The sequence below is a fragment of the Triturus cristatus genome, chromosome 4_2 (genome assembly GCF_964204655.1).
Source record: "Triturus cristatus chromosome 4_2, aTriCri1.1, whole genome shotgun sequence".
Lineage (NCBI taxonomy): Eukaryota > Metazoa > Chordata > Amphibia > Caudata > Salamandridae > Triturus > Triturus cristatus.
In genome coordinates, this window is record NC_140586.1 from 30,172,532 (window position 1) to 30,190,636 (window position 18,105).

General features: G+C 47.1%; 1 protein-coding gene across 2 annotated transcripts in view; it reads left to right on the plus strand.

Moving 5' to 3' along the window:
- Window positions 1-11,192: 11,192 nt before the first annotated feature.
- RAB5B (RAB5B, member RAS oncogene family) overlaps window positions 11,193-18,105 on the plus strand; it is a 154,678-nt gene continuing 147,765 nt past the window's right edge. The window contains exon 1 of one of the 2 annotated variants that reach the window (XM_085600276.1): window positions 11,193-11,317. The gene's annotated coding sequence lies outside the window, so the exon portion shown is untranslated. The remainder of the gene's footprint in view (window positions 11,318-18,105) is intronic. The other variant, XM_085600277.1, reaches the window with a different exon arrangement.

Consider the following 18,105-nt stretch of genomic DNA (forward strand, 5'->3'; position numbering starts at 1 on the left):
AGCTAGAACGCTAAGCAGCGTTAGAAACCCTCAGTGCTCCTTAAATATCTTCCGCATCTCCAGGCATGACCGCGGGGCATGACACTTCCTAACTATCGGTGTGGAAATCAGCGTTAATTGCCGCCCCCCCCGATGGCCTCCCCAGAGTGTTTTTCTTTGCTGCTTTAGAGTGTTGGGCGAATCCTTCTGTAACTAGGGTTGCTAGGGTATCATCACACAGCCAAGTCTCCTGCAGGCACACAATATTGTTACTCTTGATGAATTTATCAAAATTATTCTGAGTCGATATTTTCTTGTAGCCGTTTATATTCCATGATAGAACTGATAGGCTGTGTGACGACCCATGCTCCTAGTCTATTTCACTCAGAAACCCCTCCTCTTCGTACTAGATTCTGGGGATGCTAGGACGTTAAACCTATTTCCAGCAAATATATCTGTTTCGTATCTTGCAGATTCGTTATCAGTTATGGTTATTGCAAGATCCTCCTCCTTATTCCAACTTGAATTGATTAACCTTATCTGACGTAACCCTAGTCCAGCATGGTTCGTAAGGAAATGCTGCCCCTGGATTTCCTCCCTTCTTACCAATCTAATCCCCTCCTTTTGCAGCTCATTTTTAGCATTTTCCAACGCGGCTTTCACCAAGGCAGAGTAAAAAAGAACCTTGGTCACTTCACCCCCTTTACTACTTGTAACAAACCCTACTTCTCTAAGGTCCTCTGTGCCAATGCTGCCAAGGCTTACACATTTTGACAGGGAGAATAGAAGTTTTGATCGTTTTAATGGGTTTCATTTCCTAGCTTGTTTCCCGCCTTTACCCTGGCCGGAAGGTTCGAGGAAAACCCATAAGTCGGGGGTGCATTCTTGCCTTAAGCCATGGATGCCCCCCATTAAACCAGCTTTCCTTCTCTTTGTTAGAATGACTCCCTTATCTTTTTCCATTAGGGCCTTACCACGTCTAGGATTTCCAGGTCCCAACTGTGCAATTATCCTCTTTTCTGTACCTTTCCCCTCCTTCCCTTTCGTTGTTGGCGCCAAACTACTTTTGCTATTCTTTGATCTTTCTAGCATATTCTAGTATTCTTCTCGTTTGGCTAGGGGCTTTACCTTATTCTCCTTTGACCTTTGCGTTGCTTCCCTCTCTTGACCTTCTTGTTCATTCCTTTCTCCTTTCCCTCTTCTCGCCTTCCTCACATGATGTCTTGTTAGTTGTCTTTTTCTAAGGGCGACCTCCTCCCACCTAGACCTCCGGAATCCCCTCATATAATATCTCCTTTCGCCCCATTTCCTCACAATCATTGGCTGTCGGGATATATATGAAGTCGGTACCTCTTTCTGTAAGTTGGGAGCCCTTAACACAACTGCCTCTTCCTCTTTACTGCTTACCCCCTCCTTTTCTCCACCAATTGGTCTAACTAATGCCGGCATTAATCCTTTAATTTGTGTCAACTCGCCCAACATTGCTTTAAATTGCTCCCCTTGTGTTTTTAAGAGTTCATTATTTAATACAGATACCTCTAACAGAAGCATACAAAAAGGGATGGATGGTGTTAGAAATTGTTTCTCGTTAGCAAATGTATGCACCCTGACCAAGCATGAACCACAATCCTCATCGGAGCAAGTCACACACAACACACCCTAAATTATCCTGTGCTTAATTGCTGGTAGCTTGGCACAGAGCAGTCAGGCTTAACTTAAGAGGCAATGTGTAAAGTATTTGTGCAACTCTTCAAACAGTAATGCAGTGAAAACACAAAAACACACTAGGTTAGAAAAATAGAGCCTAATTTTATAAATAAAACAAGATCAAAACAACAAAAATCCAACAAGTTTAAGTCGAGAGATGAATTTTCAAAGAATAAATGTAAAATAATGCTTAAAAGCAATAAGAGCTTGAATGGGTTATCTGGTTGTGCTAGACTGGGGCAAAGTCAAAGGTTCAGGTCGACTGTGATGGACTGTGGGCAGGATACAGAGACCCACTTGGGCCTGCTGAACCAAAGTACCTTGATCTGGAATGCGTCAACGACAAAGATGTGAAGTGCAGCCGAAGTGATGCGTCTAGCCACGCAGTGGCCGATGTGTCTTTTATTTCTACGTAACTGCAGCAATGCATTTGTTCCGAATGTGATGCGCAACTGCTGCTCCCACAGTAGACGATGTGTTGATTCTGAAGTTAATGTGCTTGGTCCACTCTACGAAACGATAAAGATATGCTGGTTCCGACTCATGCAAGGGTGAAAATGTGCTGGTTTCGATGATAATGTGTGGGTTCTGGAGGAAGAAGCACCTTAGGCCTCACTTCCAAGAGTCCAGGACCGGGGTAGCACCACTTGGCAGGGCAGACTCGCAGCTTGTAGAGCCCAGGTGCAGGCAGTTGAAGTCTTTGATATCCTTAAGGCTTACAACAGGAGGCAAGCTTTTGGGAGTCACTCTGGATTCAAGTGATGCCGGTTTAGTCGTCCTCACGCAGGCAGTAGAACAGCAGGGCAGCACCTCAAGGCAAGAGTCCAGTAAAGCAGCAGTTCTTTTTCCTAGCAGAGTGATCACAGGTCCTGAAGTGTATGGAAGTCATGGTGTTAAAGGTCCAGTACTTATACCCAGATGTGCATTTGAAATGGGGGAGACCTCAAAGAAGGCTTTGAATTGCACAGTAGTCCTCCCCCTTCCTGCCCTGACTCCAGACTCACTACAGGGGGTGTATGTAGCCCTTTGTGCATGGCCAGGGCACAACCTTTTCATGTGTGTGAGGCGGTGCCCAACTCCTCCTTCCCATCTCCCAGGAAGACACATATCTGCTCCTTTTGGTGGCTGTCTAGAGGGAATACACAAAGCCCAGCTGCCACCCTACCCAATCTGAACAGATACAGGCAGCATGCACCAAATGACAAAAGCAAGTAAATACAACTTCCTAAAAGTGGAATTTGCTAAACTGTAATTTATAATACAACTTCACCATAATTTGTGATTTTAAATTGTGAGTCCAGTGGCACTGAACTTGAGAAGTCTCTCTTTGCAATTGTGAATGAAAAATTGTCTAGCAATCGCGACAAAGAATTTCCAATTCTATTAAAGACACGGAGGCGAGGAGTATGCTTCCCAATCTTTACTGACAAAATACAGCAGCCAATAAAAAACTTTAAACTTACATGACCCCCGGAAGGTCAACCCCCTCCCGTGTCTGCACTAATCACCATCTAGTCCTTCACATAAGTGTCTGTGTAAACGCCGTGACGTCCTCTTTCTTTGCGATCAATTTCAACAGTCCAACCATAACTGGAAACACGTGACGTAGAATCTTGTCACAACTGAAGCGGTCCGCAACTTCCAGTGAACTCCGCAATACAGGTATATTACACTCTCAGGTTCAGGACTGCTTGCTCTGGTCACCTGAAATGGAAACCAACACCGTAAATTCCATTCCAAACCGATGGACATACCGTAATCATGGATCAGCTCTAGGGTGGGTATACTGCATTATAATATACACAATATTGTCACTGCACTGTAGCATGGATAATAAAATGCAAAGTAATCAACATAATATAGTCACTGACATTGTAGCCTGGGTGGGATAATCCTCGCCTCCGTGTCCTTAATAGAATTGAAAATTCTTTGTCGCGATTGCTAGACAATTTTTCATTCTATGTCAGTCCACGGAGGCTCAGATTATGCTAGTTTAAAGTTGTTCCACCACCACCGAAGCCACATCCACAATAGGTTTATGATAAAAAGTCTTAAACGTAGAATCAGTAGACCAATCCGCCACAGTCATGATGTACTGCAGCCGAGAAACGGCACCAAATGACTTGGAGGCCATAGCCCCTCTAACTGAGTGAGTTCCAAATTTAGAGGTATCCACACCTGCTAGACCCAGTAACCAAATGACCCACCTGGCCAGAGTCGCAGACGTGACCGGGCGAAAAGGTCTCTGAAGAGCAATCAACAATTGCCCCAACAAATCATTTCTAAATTCTCTAGTACAATCCTCATAAACCTTTAAGCATTTGACTACACATAATTTGCTGTGATGAGGAAAAGCAGGGTAAGAAATACAATGCGAATGTGTCTTTGTACGCTTTGAAATCATGAATGAAACTCCAGAGGGAGTAAATACTCTACCTGCCAAATCCAAGGCCCGTATGTCAGACACTCGTCTGCATGAGATCAGGCACAACAAAATCGTCAATTTCGCCGATAGTTGCTTCCTTGACAGACCTTCGTTACTTGGCCAGTTCATCAGAAAACGTAGGACCACAGTAACATCCCAAAGAGTCGTATACTTAGGCTGGAGAGGATTCACCAACCGAATACCTCGCACCACCTTGCAAACCAGTGGATGTTCCCCCACCGGTTTGCCCTCGACATGCGGATGTCCCGCTGAAATCGCTGACCTGAAATTGTTCACAGTCCTATACGCTAGCCCCGATCTGGCGAGTTCCGACAAGAAATTTACAATCATATGTATGTTGGATCCCATAGGATCGCTCTGTCGTTCATTAAACCAACTAACCCATCGTCTCCAAGCAGATTCGTACCGCTTGTGGGTGCCCAGGCCTGGGACAGAAAGAAGAGAGTGTCCTGTGAAACTCCCGGCACTTGCCAACGACGCCTGAAAGTCTCCAGGCCATGAGGACTAACTGGTCTTGTAGGACCAAAGGATGTCAAAGCCCTTGAGGGTCCGTGAGGATATCCGGGAATGACTGAATTCGAACCGGAGGCGCGCAAGTCAACTCCAGCGCGCTCAGAAACCACGCTTGCGCCTTCCAGCACGGTGATATCAGAATAACCTCCGCCCTCTGTCTGCAGATCTTCGCCAGCACTCTGGGTATCATGACAAACGGTGGAAATGCATATAGAATGCCCGTCGTCCATGACTGAAGGAAGGCATCCGAGCTGACCGCTAGAGGGTCCGGGCGCCAGCTGTAAAACAGGGGAACCTGACAATTGAGTCTGGACGCGAACAGGTCCATCGTACAAGGACCCCTCTTGAGGTTCAAGGCCCTGAAAATTCTGGGGTGGACTCTCCAATCGCTGGCGTCCCTCAAATGTCGAGAATTCCAGTCGGCTACCACATTGGTCGACCCGGGAATATACTCCGCTGTCACCACAATGTGATGGTCGAGGCAATAGCGCCAGAAGTCCTTTGCTATTTCCGCCAAAAGGCGAGATCTGGTGCCTCCCAGGCGATTTATATAACGGACCGCGGACACATTGTCCATGAGGAGAAGAATGCAGCAAGAGACCCTTTGAGGAGCCAGCGTGTGTATCGCAAATGAGCCTGCTAGAAGCTCCAAGCAATTGATATGCAGATTCAACTCCTCCCGGGACCACCGACCCCCTGTCTCTAGAGTCCCACAACGTGCTCCCCAGCCCCAACGACTGGCGTCCGACTCTATCACCACGTCCGGACTGGTTGAGAAAATGGCCCTGACATTCCAGGCGTCCATATGTTCTAACCACCAAGTCATCTCCGTACGTGACTCTGATGACAGTACAATCTGTTGCGCGTACGAAAGACCCTTGCGCAGATGTAATATCTTCAGTCTCTGTAGGGCCCTGTAATGTAATGGACCCGGAAATATCACTTGAATGGAAGATGCCAATAGTCCAACCAGTCGAGCCAAAGTCCTCAATGATATTGTCGGAGAGACAAGCGCTCTCCTGAACTCCTTCCTGATCGCTACTCTCTTCTTGAGAGGTAGAAGTAACTGCGTCGTAAGGGAGTTGATCTGGAAACCCAGAAAATCCATGACCTGTGCTGGTACCAGAATGGACTTGTCCAGATTCAGAATGAATCCTAATTCCTGCAGGAGTTGTATCGTCCATGACAGGTGGACTAACAGAAGGTCTCTCGACTGCGCCATGATCAAAGTGTCGTCGAGGTAAATGATCAGACGTACTCCCCTTTCTCTTAACCACTGAACTACGGGTTTCATCAACTTGGTGAAGCACCAAGGGGCGGACGAAAGGCCGAACGGCATGGCGGAAAACTCAAACCATTGGTCTTGCCAAAGAAACTGAAGGAAACGCCTGTGCGGAGGGAATATAGGAACCGCGAGATAGGCATCTTTTAGGTCCAATCGAACCAGCCAATCGCCCTCTAGGAGGATGTCTCGCAGGAGGTGTATGCCTTCCATTTTGAAGTGTCGATACACGACCCATGCGTTGAACTCCTTGAGATTTAGCACCAGGCGAAATCCCTGATCCTTTTTGGGGACCACGAAGATGGTACTAACAAAACCCCGCGTGTGAGGTACGGTCTCCACTATTGCCCCTTTCTGGAGCAACGCCTCCACCTCTCTGTCGATGAAACTCTGCTCTAGTAGGGAAAAATGTAGAGGGCTGGGCACGTGTGTCTGCTCTGGAGAGGCATAAAATTCTATGTGAAATCCCTGCACAGTCTGTAAAATCCAGGGGTCGGTTCTGCTACTCTGCCATCTGTGGAAAAATAAGGTTATCCGATCACCCACCATGCACTCCTTGGGATCTAGGACTCGTACCTGAATAGGAGGCATCTCCTGATGTGTTCTGGTGTCCTCGATAGACTCCTCTTTGGCCTCTGCCTCTTCCTCCCCTGCCTCTTCCTCCCCTATTACGGGAGGGGTAGAATTGTGGTCTCTGATTACCTCTGCCTCATTGCTCCGCTCCTCGTGAGGTCTGACTAAAACCTCAGCCGAACCCTCGACCTCGTGAGCGGCCGGCCCTGTCAAAAACACCCATGTGAAACACTTTTTTAATGTTGGCTTGGGCCTTGTCCAACGCTGAAAAAGTGGCCACATATTTCCCCATCTCCTTAATGAACTTGTTTTCAAAAAGCATGCCATTGGCAAGGGAACCCGGTTCTGTAGTGGCCATCTCCGCCAATTGGGAGTCAATACGCATTAAAAAGGATCGTCGCCTCTCCGTAGAGAGAGCCACATTGGCATTTCCCAGAAAGCACAAAGCCCTTTGGGCCCATTCCATGACATCCAATGTATTCATGGGGATGTTCTGATCCTTCGCATTAACTGCAGCCTTGAGGATTTTCGTGAGGGGCCCAGAGACATCCAATAATTTGTCCTGGCACCCCTGCCAAGCCCTATCTAAACCCTTCTTAGGGTCTTTCGCAAACCTTCTCATGAACGTCGCCATATTTGGATCTAGTCCCGGCGTATCCGCCACCTTCCCTATCAAGGAAGGCCTCGGGCATTCCGAACGTAAGGTGGCCCGTACTTCTTTTTCAAATCCTTGGCGCAAATTATTAGCCACATAATGTGCCACTTCGGGACAGGGAACCCACTCAGTGGACCTAGGATGAATCAAACTTTGAGAGTCAAATAAGAGGTTTTTGGGCGCCTGGCTGTCATCTGCTTTGTAAGCTGTATGTTTAGTTTTCTTTGATTTCTTTTTAGGTAACACTGATTCAACCTCTGAATCTGAGGTAGCCGGAGCAGACTGGGAAGACTCCCCAGTAGTATAATTAGCCATGGAGCCATGGTCCTTCATAACATTCTTGGCCATGCGCTCTAAAATCTGGGCCGGTGACTGTGAGGGCCCCGCGCTGCTATGAGAAGATTTCATCTTCCTTTTGCCATAACTATGAAGGGGTTTAGTAAAAGGCTTTAAAGCCTTGATCAGGGCTTTATTTACCGAACCCTGGACATGGGTGTCCAAAGCTTCTACCAGATTTTCCTCCAACACATCATCGTCAGGCTCCTGATACTCTTCAAACTGGTTGCACTCAACCCACTGGTCTTCCTCTTCGGCGTAGTACGCCATTGCCACAAAGCAGAGAGGACTGGAGGAACTTTCAAAAAGGGGGGAGACCCCTGGGGTACCTCAGAGCTTGCTACAGTCCCAAATCTGAAGAAAAACCCAATATTCTGAGGTCTAATGAGGCAAAAGTATAAAGGTGGAAGGAGCCCCTATACTCCCCTAGAGCAAAGCTCTTATCCGGTTACTGCCCCGGTAGGCGTTCACAAGGCCAGGGATTTATGCAGTCCTGCACGCGTGTAAAAAACGGAGTCAGTCACTCGGTTTCAAATGAAAACTGCTCCTCACGTTCGCGCGCAGTGTTTGGGCCACAACTCGACCGCTCCCTGAGCGCGAGAGTCTCGCGTCTGCCTTCTCCTGCTCCACCGCCCCCTACCTGCAAAAAGCTTGCGTCGCGAAACCCAACACCCGCAAAAGCGCACCGTGAAACACTCGCGCTCGTGAGCCAGCCTTATTAACAAACTTTTGAAATAAATATCGTGAAACCAACCTCCCCCAACATATAACCTAAAAAGATAATGAAGGGAAAGGCACTTATCTGCTGCTGCAGCAGCAAAGAAAGAGGATGTCACGGCGTTTACACAGACACTTATGTGAAGGACTAGATGGTGATTGGTGCAGACACTGGAGGGGATTGACCTTCCGGGGGTCAGGCAAGTTTAAAGTTTTTTATTGGCTGCTGTATTTTGTCAGTAAAGATTGGGAAGCATAATCTGAGCCTCCGTGGACTGACATAGAATTACACTTAAAAGATGTAATAAGGTACTCCCAATGTTATCCTATCGGGGAGCTAGGCCTTGCCGAAGTGAAAAAACGAATTGGGCATTTTTCACTACCAAGGCATGTCAAACTTAAAAGTGCATGTCCTGCTTTTTAAATACATTGCATCCTGTGGGTCATAGAGGTCTTACTTTAGGGTGACATATGTATAAAAAGGGGAGGCCTAGGCCTGCCAGGTCAAAGTTGCAGTGTAAACTTCACCTACAGGCTCTGCAGTGGCAGGCCTGAGCCATGGTTAGAGGGCTTCTAAAGTGGGTGGCAGAATGAGTGCTGCAGGCCCGCTAGTAGCATTTGATTTACAGGCCCTGGGCACATGTAGTGCACTTTACTAGGGACTTCGAAGTACATTAAATATGCCAATTGGGGTGAAGACAATGTTACCATGTTTAGGGAAGACAGCACAAGTGCTTTAGCACTGGTCAGCAGTGGTAAGGTGCACAGAGTCCTAAAACCAGCAAAAACTAGGTCAGAAAATGGATGGAGGCAGGCCAAAATTTGGAGGAAGACCACTGTAAGGCTGCTGGGTCTAACAGAAGGAATGCTTTAATTAATATCAGCCACTGGTATTTACTTGGTCTGCATTCCAGCCCATTGTTCTTTTCCATACCATGCATCCAGCAATATGCAAATCAGTCTTTACCCTAGTCCAATGGGAACAGTCCAGGCCAAACTGTCATGTCGGGTCGTCCCTGAAATGGAACACAAGCAACCCAGGACTGGTTTTGCCCTTATTAGGGTTCATCAGCCATCTATATCTTGGTTTCATTGGTCTATGTCTGAGCCAAGACAGATTTGTATAGGGCTAGGCCCAAACTGAGATAGCAAGGTGGGCAAAACACAATGGCTTGGGATGCGTCCCAAACGATTGTCGGTGGCTGAAATTAATTCAGGCATTGCATCCATCACTTTATTTTTGGTGGCAAAAAAGATTTAACAATTGTTTTCTGAGCCACTTTTTTTTTAGGTCTCACGTAAGACAGTGCATGAGCTGTTCTGTTGCAGGACACATTGTTATCTTACAGTGGGTTTAAAGATGGCCCATTGCTAACCATTGGTTGACTTTATAATCACTCAAATTTGCTTTATTTGTTTTCTTGTGTTTGTCCTGCTCCTACAGCATGGACCTATTACTATGTCCTTCCTCTGCTTTCTTTTTCATGTGGTACTTTCTTCTTTAAAACTCTAGGAGAATGCAGGTGTTTTCATCATGATCTCCTGTGTGCTTCTCCACCTGCATCTGCCAGACTTCTTTCTCCCCCAAGTTCTTCTCCCCTACTTCTTGGTGTCGCCTTCTCGTCCATGTGCTTTTCTTTGCCAGCTCCACACTTCGCTGTTCAATCTCACACCCATGCCCCCATGTTATTACTGCCCCATTTTGCTTCCCGCATTACGTTTTTTTTTTTAAATGGACGCCTCACCTGCACCTATGATGCTTGTGACCCTACATGCTTTAAAACAACAAAAAAAGTTTGTTTTCCCTTTCCAGCTACTAATCCTAACCGAATTGGTAACTGAAAATAAGAAAAGCAGTGGTGTAATTGTGTAGGTGTGTGCATACTTGGATGTGCCTACAAAATAATGCATCGGGTAGCTGTGCTGCATAAGTAAAATCATTGGCACGGTCAAGGTCCCAGGGTGAACCCTATTGTCTTTGAAAATTCTTTTTTTTACTTAGAAGTGGCGGTACTTCAATTAAGAATATTGCACTTCTAGAGAATTACTAGGTTTTCTTCCTCTCAAAATTAAGAAATAAAAGTACTTGACAGTACCGGTCAATTTTACTGATACTTGTTCTCATCCTTACTGCGCTTGTTTGTATTTTTTTTGCTTCTTGTATAGTTGGACTTAATGAACTAGTGTCTAAAACTAAAATGAAGGATTACTCAAGAAGACAGCCTATTTTTTGTATTGCATATGAAGTAACTTTAGTACGTGGGACTTTTGGTTTCGTTTTACCGGTTCTAAGAGAAGTCCGTCCCGGCAGGCAAACAGTTGCTCGCTATTAAGTACGAAAGTCTGCAATGTCATTTGGCTGCCATAATATTATAAAAAATTAAGAGAGCTTGCTTTTCTATGACATTAATTTTATCGAGGAGATGTTACTGTGGGGGTTCTAAATATACGTGGGCATTACACGCAGATTCAGTGTGTTTGATTTATCTAAATTGCATGTAGCCTCTACTTTTACAACTACATTTAAACATTAAAACGGCACAATTCCGGAATGCAGCAGTTTGACCCTCTGCCCAGTGACGAAACAGGAAGGTTACCCAGGCCAGAGAGACCCGAAGCTTCACTTTGGTCCTTCAACCGGTCTGTCAACTAAGCGCCAGCGCCATTGGCTATACAGAGGACCAGGCCTCGCCTTCCATGATCACCTTATTTTCTGTTTACAGGCAGCAAACTGGCCACTCCCCTCCCCCCACCCTTCTGCAGAAGTCGTCGTCTTATAGCCCGCCCTGCTAACAATCTTGGCCAAGTGATTGGGTTAGTTGTGTTGCCAATAAAATCACAATTTACTTCCTGTTGGACGCATGTGGTATCGGTCTAGTGATATTCTTTCATTGATTGACTCTGCAACCTGTCAGTCCGTGTGTGAACAACGCCCCGATTTTGATGGGCTTGCATGCAGAATGCAGAGATGTGATTGGTTGCATCAACCAATAGCGAGGATGTGATTGGTTGAGCTGCGTGTCCGGGCCGCCAGAGGGGCGGGGCCGTCCGAGGAGGGGCTTCTCAGTGTCAGGAGGACCCCGGGAGCGGCGCAGGAGAAGCCAAGGCGGTGAGTGTACGATTGGGGCCTGGAGCTTGCTTTGCAGAGGGGGCTGAATGTTGCCTTATGCGAAGAAACTCTACGCAAGTGTAGCGCTTGTAATGAGGAAAGCCGAAACTATATATTTGCGTCTCCGGGGGAGGGCAGTAGAGGCCTAGGGAGGGGTCTTTGGATTAGGTCCGTGCCTACAGAAGGGAGACCTGGAGGAAGTCAGGACTGAGGGAGGAAGTAATTCGGGGGAAGGGTTTTGGGGCATAGCGCAATCTGGGTACCATGATCTTAAGTGGAGTCCTACGTACATTGGCCTGGAGCGAGGACCGGGGCTAGGGAAGAGATACTCACGAGAAGTGTCAAGGGGGGGGAGGGAGTTCTGTCTCCGAAGGATGAAAAAAAAAAAATATATATATATATATACACACATACACACATACCAAGAACGACTCCTGGAAGGATGAAGTAAAATCTAGGCCTGGAAAAAGGTACAACAGAGAAAGGATCTTGCCTTGTAGTTCGGAGACATGGACAGATACCTAAGACGTGACGGACAGATCTAGATAAGAGGAGGGGCGCTCCCTATTTCTGACCTCCTCTTCCCCCCCCATCTTTAGCGCGGTCATTCTTTGACATAGCTGTGGTGGCATAAGTACTCCCAGAATCTAAAAGTAAATATAGCATATATCTTTCTGTGTAGTGAGTAACATACACTTACTACCTTAATGTTGTGTAGGGGAGGTTAAGCCTCGAATGAGTGTTGATTACCTTTCCTCGGTAAACAGTGGTGCAAAATGTGCCTATTACACATTGCAGATTTTCTCGTAAGGTTTTTGCCCTGACATTTTTTGGGTGCAGATCTTAACAAAGGTATTTAATCCTTACCAGGGCAAGGGGGTTAAATCCACGCAGCGAGATAAAAATCAAAACTAGGCCTTGTGAATATGGTTCTCTTCGTTCTCTTTATCAAGTCAGGCTTGAATGGATTCAATGAGGCATTAAGCAGTGCTTTCTGAAGTCAGTTGAGATTCACTGTGGTAATAATGGAACAAATCTTTTTATCATTATGCTTATTCCAATAACATTTATTTTCACTCATCGTATAGATCTACATTACAGGTTTGGGTCCTATTATATCTCTAAGCTCAGTGCAGTGGTCTAAAAGCCCACTTTTCACAGTCAACCATGAAATATTTTCTATACTTATTGAAAATATCCTAAATAATGACTGGCTCTATAGAGGTTCACCTCTGCCCACCATTTAATTAGGAAACAATTGAAGCTTCTGTGTTTAGCCATAACTCTTTGTTTAATTAGCAGTCTTTTTTTTTTTTAAAACCTTTATTTTCAAAAGTCAGGACACAGCTATTCAGCCGACAACCCGGAGGTTCGGCAGCATCGATATATAGAAACAGAGATGCGTCCCCAGTACCATGAAAGGAGAAGTGCAAAGGTTAAATTTTAATTAAACACAAAAACGCACAACAAACCCCAGCAAGGCAAGAACACTGAAAGCCCATGATGAGCCCCCCAGGGGAGGCCGGACCCCACTCATCTAACAGTTACAGTACAAAGTAAAGAGGAAGAAGAGGGACTGTAGAGGCCAAAAAGTCCATAAACCATACTGGGCTGGAAAGAAGGTTAGGAGGAAAGCTTAATTAGCAGTCTTACTCTTACTTATGAAAGCTAAGTAGAACTATAACATTCAAAATGTAAACAAGTCCCATTGTTAGCTGTGGTAGTAGCTTCTACAGTGCCTACTCTAAACTCTGTTTTTTCAACAGTCTTCATTAAAGATGAACATGGTAATTGCAATTATCGCCAGTGTTTGCTTCACCTTGCTAGTAGAGCTCGGATTTCTCTAGTCTAAATCCGTTCTCTTAAGAAAGTAGACTGATTAAGAATACCGAGTTGCAGATAAAACATACTATTAAATACTTTTTGCTAACTACAATCGAACACCATCATCCAGTATTTCACTTATTGCTTTGAGTAAATGTACTCCATTTAAAAAACAAAACTTTGTTTTCAGGCTACGTGCTCCTAAATAAACATGTTATAAAAATACATGGCTGATAACTTGTTCTACATTTTAATCTCTAGGTTTGTGTGATATTCACAAACAACTATGCTTTCTGCCATGTGGTTTATGATGTTAACAGCACCTTCAATGGCAGTAAGAGCCCACATTACACAATTACCCTTTATATCACCTTTCACTTGATGGGCACTTTAAATAATCAAGTGCCACTGTTATTTGCTGATCAATACCAGGAATTGCAATGGTATCATACCCTTATTCTCAAACCTCTTATGATAATGCATTGTTACCTGTAAAATGTTATTTTACTAGCCAAGGCCTCTCCCAGTGTATAAATACAATTTCTTAAAGCAGATCAGTTGAAATTAGACTCGTTAGATCTTGCAGCTTTCAGAGATGTCGGTTGTCAAAATAACTTTTGTGCAGCAAAGCATTTTTTCTCTTTTTTTGCCTATGCTGTTCAGCATTGATATTAATCACTGACTGGCAAATGGCCAGCTAACGCCTTTGAAAGGCGAGTTCTTTTGGCTTAGCCAGTGTTTGTTCCATTGAGCCACTAAACCTGTTTGAACTTCACGGTTAATGGCCACATTTTTCTAAGAGTTTGAATTGTAGCTGACTCCAGTTCTCACTTTTTCCATCATAAATTGATTTCCCCTCAACCGAGTACAGATGCAGGAACAAAATGTGAACCTGTTCACTGAGTTGAATGTAAATCTGATAGTTGAGGCCTAATCTCTGGGCCTGAGGGTTGCAGTAACCTTCTCCTTTCTACAATCAACAGACCCAGAGTGCCTTGCGCAGTGTTCGTAATAAAGGCTCTTTACGTTTTGCGCATGCCACTTGATAACAAGTGAAGAAACAATTCTGGGTTAGGTTGTAATTAATGCTCTGCCGCCTCTCTCATTTTACTCTGCGCAAAAATAACTTTTCACCCTTAAAAGCAGAGCAGTCTATGGGATGCCGAGTTTAAAGTAGTTATGTTTCATCATCTTTTTAACAGCATAAGCAGTGGATGTGTTGCTATGGTGCAATAACGTAGTGCTTCTGTGTAATTCTTACTGGTTGTTTAACGGGGTTTGGCTCATGTAATCATGCCTGACGTTTCACAGAATGGTCATGAAGAAAACTAAACCTCGATGTAGGTCATCTAATCATGTAATACAAGCATTGGCAAAGCCAATAGGTCTGGTGTTGGCTGGCAAGCTATTGACTTTACAAATGCTGCTTTCTTTGAATGTGTTTTGGTAGAGTATAATAAAAATCATTCAAAGAAGACTGCCCATTTCTGTTTGCGGATGGAAGGGCAACCATCTTCGATTGGTGTTACAAGTCATCTAAAGATGAGCTTCACCTTGGCTTGTTACTCCAGTTCTTGGCAAAAAAAGGGAAACATTTATGTGTGGATGACTACATTGTTCTTGGGAAGAATACCGTCACTTATACAAAATGAGGCAAATGGCTAAAGTGGGTAAGACACATTTCCCCATCCTGTATGATGTGGAGGGCAGAAGCAAAATGTGAATGAGACAAAAACAGACCAAAGGATGAACAGGGCTAACCGAAAGCAACTGTACTTGTATGTATGTAATTTTTTTTAATGATCTTTTTGGAAAACACTATACCCAAAAAACAGATGACATTTTGCATCCAAACCGGTGATTGGAGCTTGAACATTCCAGCAAGTGACACCCATTCTGTACTTACTCCATTGGCTTCTTGTTAAGTTCAGTATACTTTTTAAGACTGTCTGTTCAAGTAATTGGTAGGTAATTTTTAGGCCGAAGCCTACCAGACAACACTACTTTCTGGTTTACTAACAACATCTTGGGTACATTCAGAAAGCTTCCCTGGGAATGCATTCTGCCCATTGCTTACCATTGGCTTTGTGGTTTGTGACTCACATTTGCTTTCTTTCTATATGCTGGCTTTGTGTTTTAGACTGTCCAGCTTTAGAATTGCCCTTCTGTGGGCCATATCCTAGTTACAGTATCCTTCCACCAGTGCTCGATCACTTTAAACAGGCCTTTAAATCTTGTTGAGCGACCCCCTGACCCTCCTGATAGGTCGCTCCCCCTCCACGCAGCTCCACCTGTGTGCCCCTGCTGCCGCTGCTAAGACGCACTGGTAAGTGTGCCCATCCTCCGTTTTCTTTGCTTCTGTGCCACTCGTTTTTTTCCTCCTCCATTGTAACCCGTTTTTCTCTGCTTCCTGTGCCACTCGTTCTTCCCCCTCCTTAGTGCCCCGTTTTTTGCTCTGTGCCTCTGTTTTCCCCTCCTCTGTGCCCCATTTTGCTTTCTCTACCACTCGTTCTCCCAGCCGCTGTGCCCCCCGCGGCCCGCCCCCCGCCCACTCGCTGCTGCCGCCTCCCCGCTGCTCCTCCCTCCCACCTCCCCATATATGCTGGACGCTGCGCGGTGAGGAGAGCGACCCCTGACCCTCCTGGTAGGTCGCTCCCCCTCCACGCAGCTCCGCCTGTGTGCTCCTGCTGCCACTACTAAGACGCACTGGTAAGTGTGTCCATCCTCCGTTTTCTTTGCTTCTGTGCCACTCGTTATTTTCCTCCTCCATTGTGACCTGTTTTTCTCTGCTTCCTGTGCCACTCGTTCTTCCCCCTCCTTAGTGCCCCGTTTTTTGCTCTGTGCCTCTGTTTTCCCCTCCTCTGTGCCCCATTTTGCTTTCTGTACCACTCCTTCTCCCCACCGCTGTGCCCCCTGCGGCCCCGCCCACTCGCTGCTCCCGCCTCCCAGCTGCTCCTCCCTCCCCATATATGCCGGATGCTGCGCAGCCGCACCGCTGGCGTGCCTATGGCAAGCCCGTCTGCGCCCGGACTGCGCCCAGCGCCAGAACCCCCGGCCTGCGCGAACGCCACGACACCAGACTCCGATACGACGCCAGCACCCTCCACGCACTCAACACCGGCCGAGACCACAGCTGCTTACAGGCCGCCCTGAAACGCACCCACGGACCTTTCTCCTGCCGCACCTGCAGCTTCATCTGCGACAGAGCCACCAAACCACCAAGGACCGGACCCAACCACCTCCGCTACATACTCCTAAACACACGCTCTGCACGCAAACACGCCGTCGAGCTCTGGGACCTGCTCGACACCTCCACCCCAGACGTTGCCTTCCTGACTGAGACCTGGTGGAACGACTTCTCAGCTCCTGACATCGCCATAGCCGTCCCGGACGGCTACAAGATCGCCCGCAGAGACTTCACCAACGGAACTAGAGGAGGAATATAGCCTTTGTCCACAAGTCCAGCCTCAAGGTCTCCACCGACTCAGACGACACCCTCCGCACCGCCGAACACCTGCACTTCCGGATCCACACTGACCCCAAAACCACCCTCAGAGGAACACTAGTCTACAGACCCCCAGGACCCCGACCACAGTTCAGCGACTCCATCGCCGACCCCGTCAGCACCCACGCACTCGCCTCCACGGACTACATCCTCCTCGGGGACCTGAACTTCCACCTCGAGAACAACAACAACGCCAACTCCGCCACCCTGATCAACAACCTCGCCAACCTCGGCCTCAAACAACTCGTCACCACTCCCACCCACGCCGCCAGCCACACGCTTGACCCCATCTTCTCCACAAGCACCCACGTCTCCTTCGACCGCACCACCGAACTCCACTAGATGGATCGAGGCTGCATCCATTTCACCTGCAAGAAACCTACCACACACCACCACACCCAACAGCTGCCCTGCCGCTGCTGGAACAAAATCACCGAAGACCAGCTGGCCACCACCCTCTACCAGAACCCACCCACCAACCCAGACGCCGCCGCCTGCAGCCTCCGACAGTGGATCACCGACTGTGCCAACACCCTCGCCCCGCTCAAGAAACCCTGCAACAGCCGCAAGAGCAAGAAAGCCACCTGGTTCACCGAAGAACTCCAGACTTCCAAACTAGTATGCCGGAAATTGGAGAAGAAATGGATCCACGAACGAACACCAGACAGCCACGCAGCCCACAAGGACGCCACCCGCAGACATCACCTTCTCATCAGATTAGCCAAGAGATCCTCCTTCAAAACCCGCCTGGACAACAACGAACACGGCAGCAAAGAGCTCTTCAGCATCGTGAAGGAACTCGCCAACGACATCCCGCCCTCACAAGAACTGTGTGACTCGCTGGCCACCACCTTCCACCGCAGGATCGCTGACTTCCACGACAGCTTCAACACCACCACGACCACCCCGAAATCGTCAGACTCCACCCCCCCCCCTACGAACACCACCCGCATCAACTGCCTGACCTCCTGGACCAACGTCAACAACGACGAAACACGCAAGATCATGAACTCCATCCACTCAGGATCACAGTCAGACCCCTGCCCACACCACATATTCAACAAAGCAGACGCAGCCATCGCACCCCAACTACGGAAAGTAATCAACATCTCCTTCGAGACAGCTACATTCCCGGAAAGCTGGAAGCACGCCGAAATCGACGCCCTTCTCAAGAAGCCCAAGGCGGACCTCAAGGCCCTTAAGAATTTCTGGCCCATCTCCCTGCCCCCGTTCCCGGCGAAGGTAATCGAGAAAATCGTCAACACGCAACTGACCCGCTACCTCAAGGACAACAACATCCTAGACCCATCCCAGTCCGGATTCAGAAAAAAACCACAGCACCGAGACAGCCCTCACCGCCGCCACTGACAACATCAGGATCCAACTAGACAACGGCGAAACATCAGCCCTCATCCTCCTGGACCTGTCAGCCGCCTTCGACACGGTCTGCCACTGCACA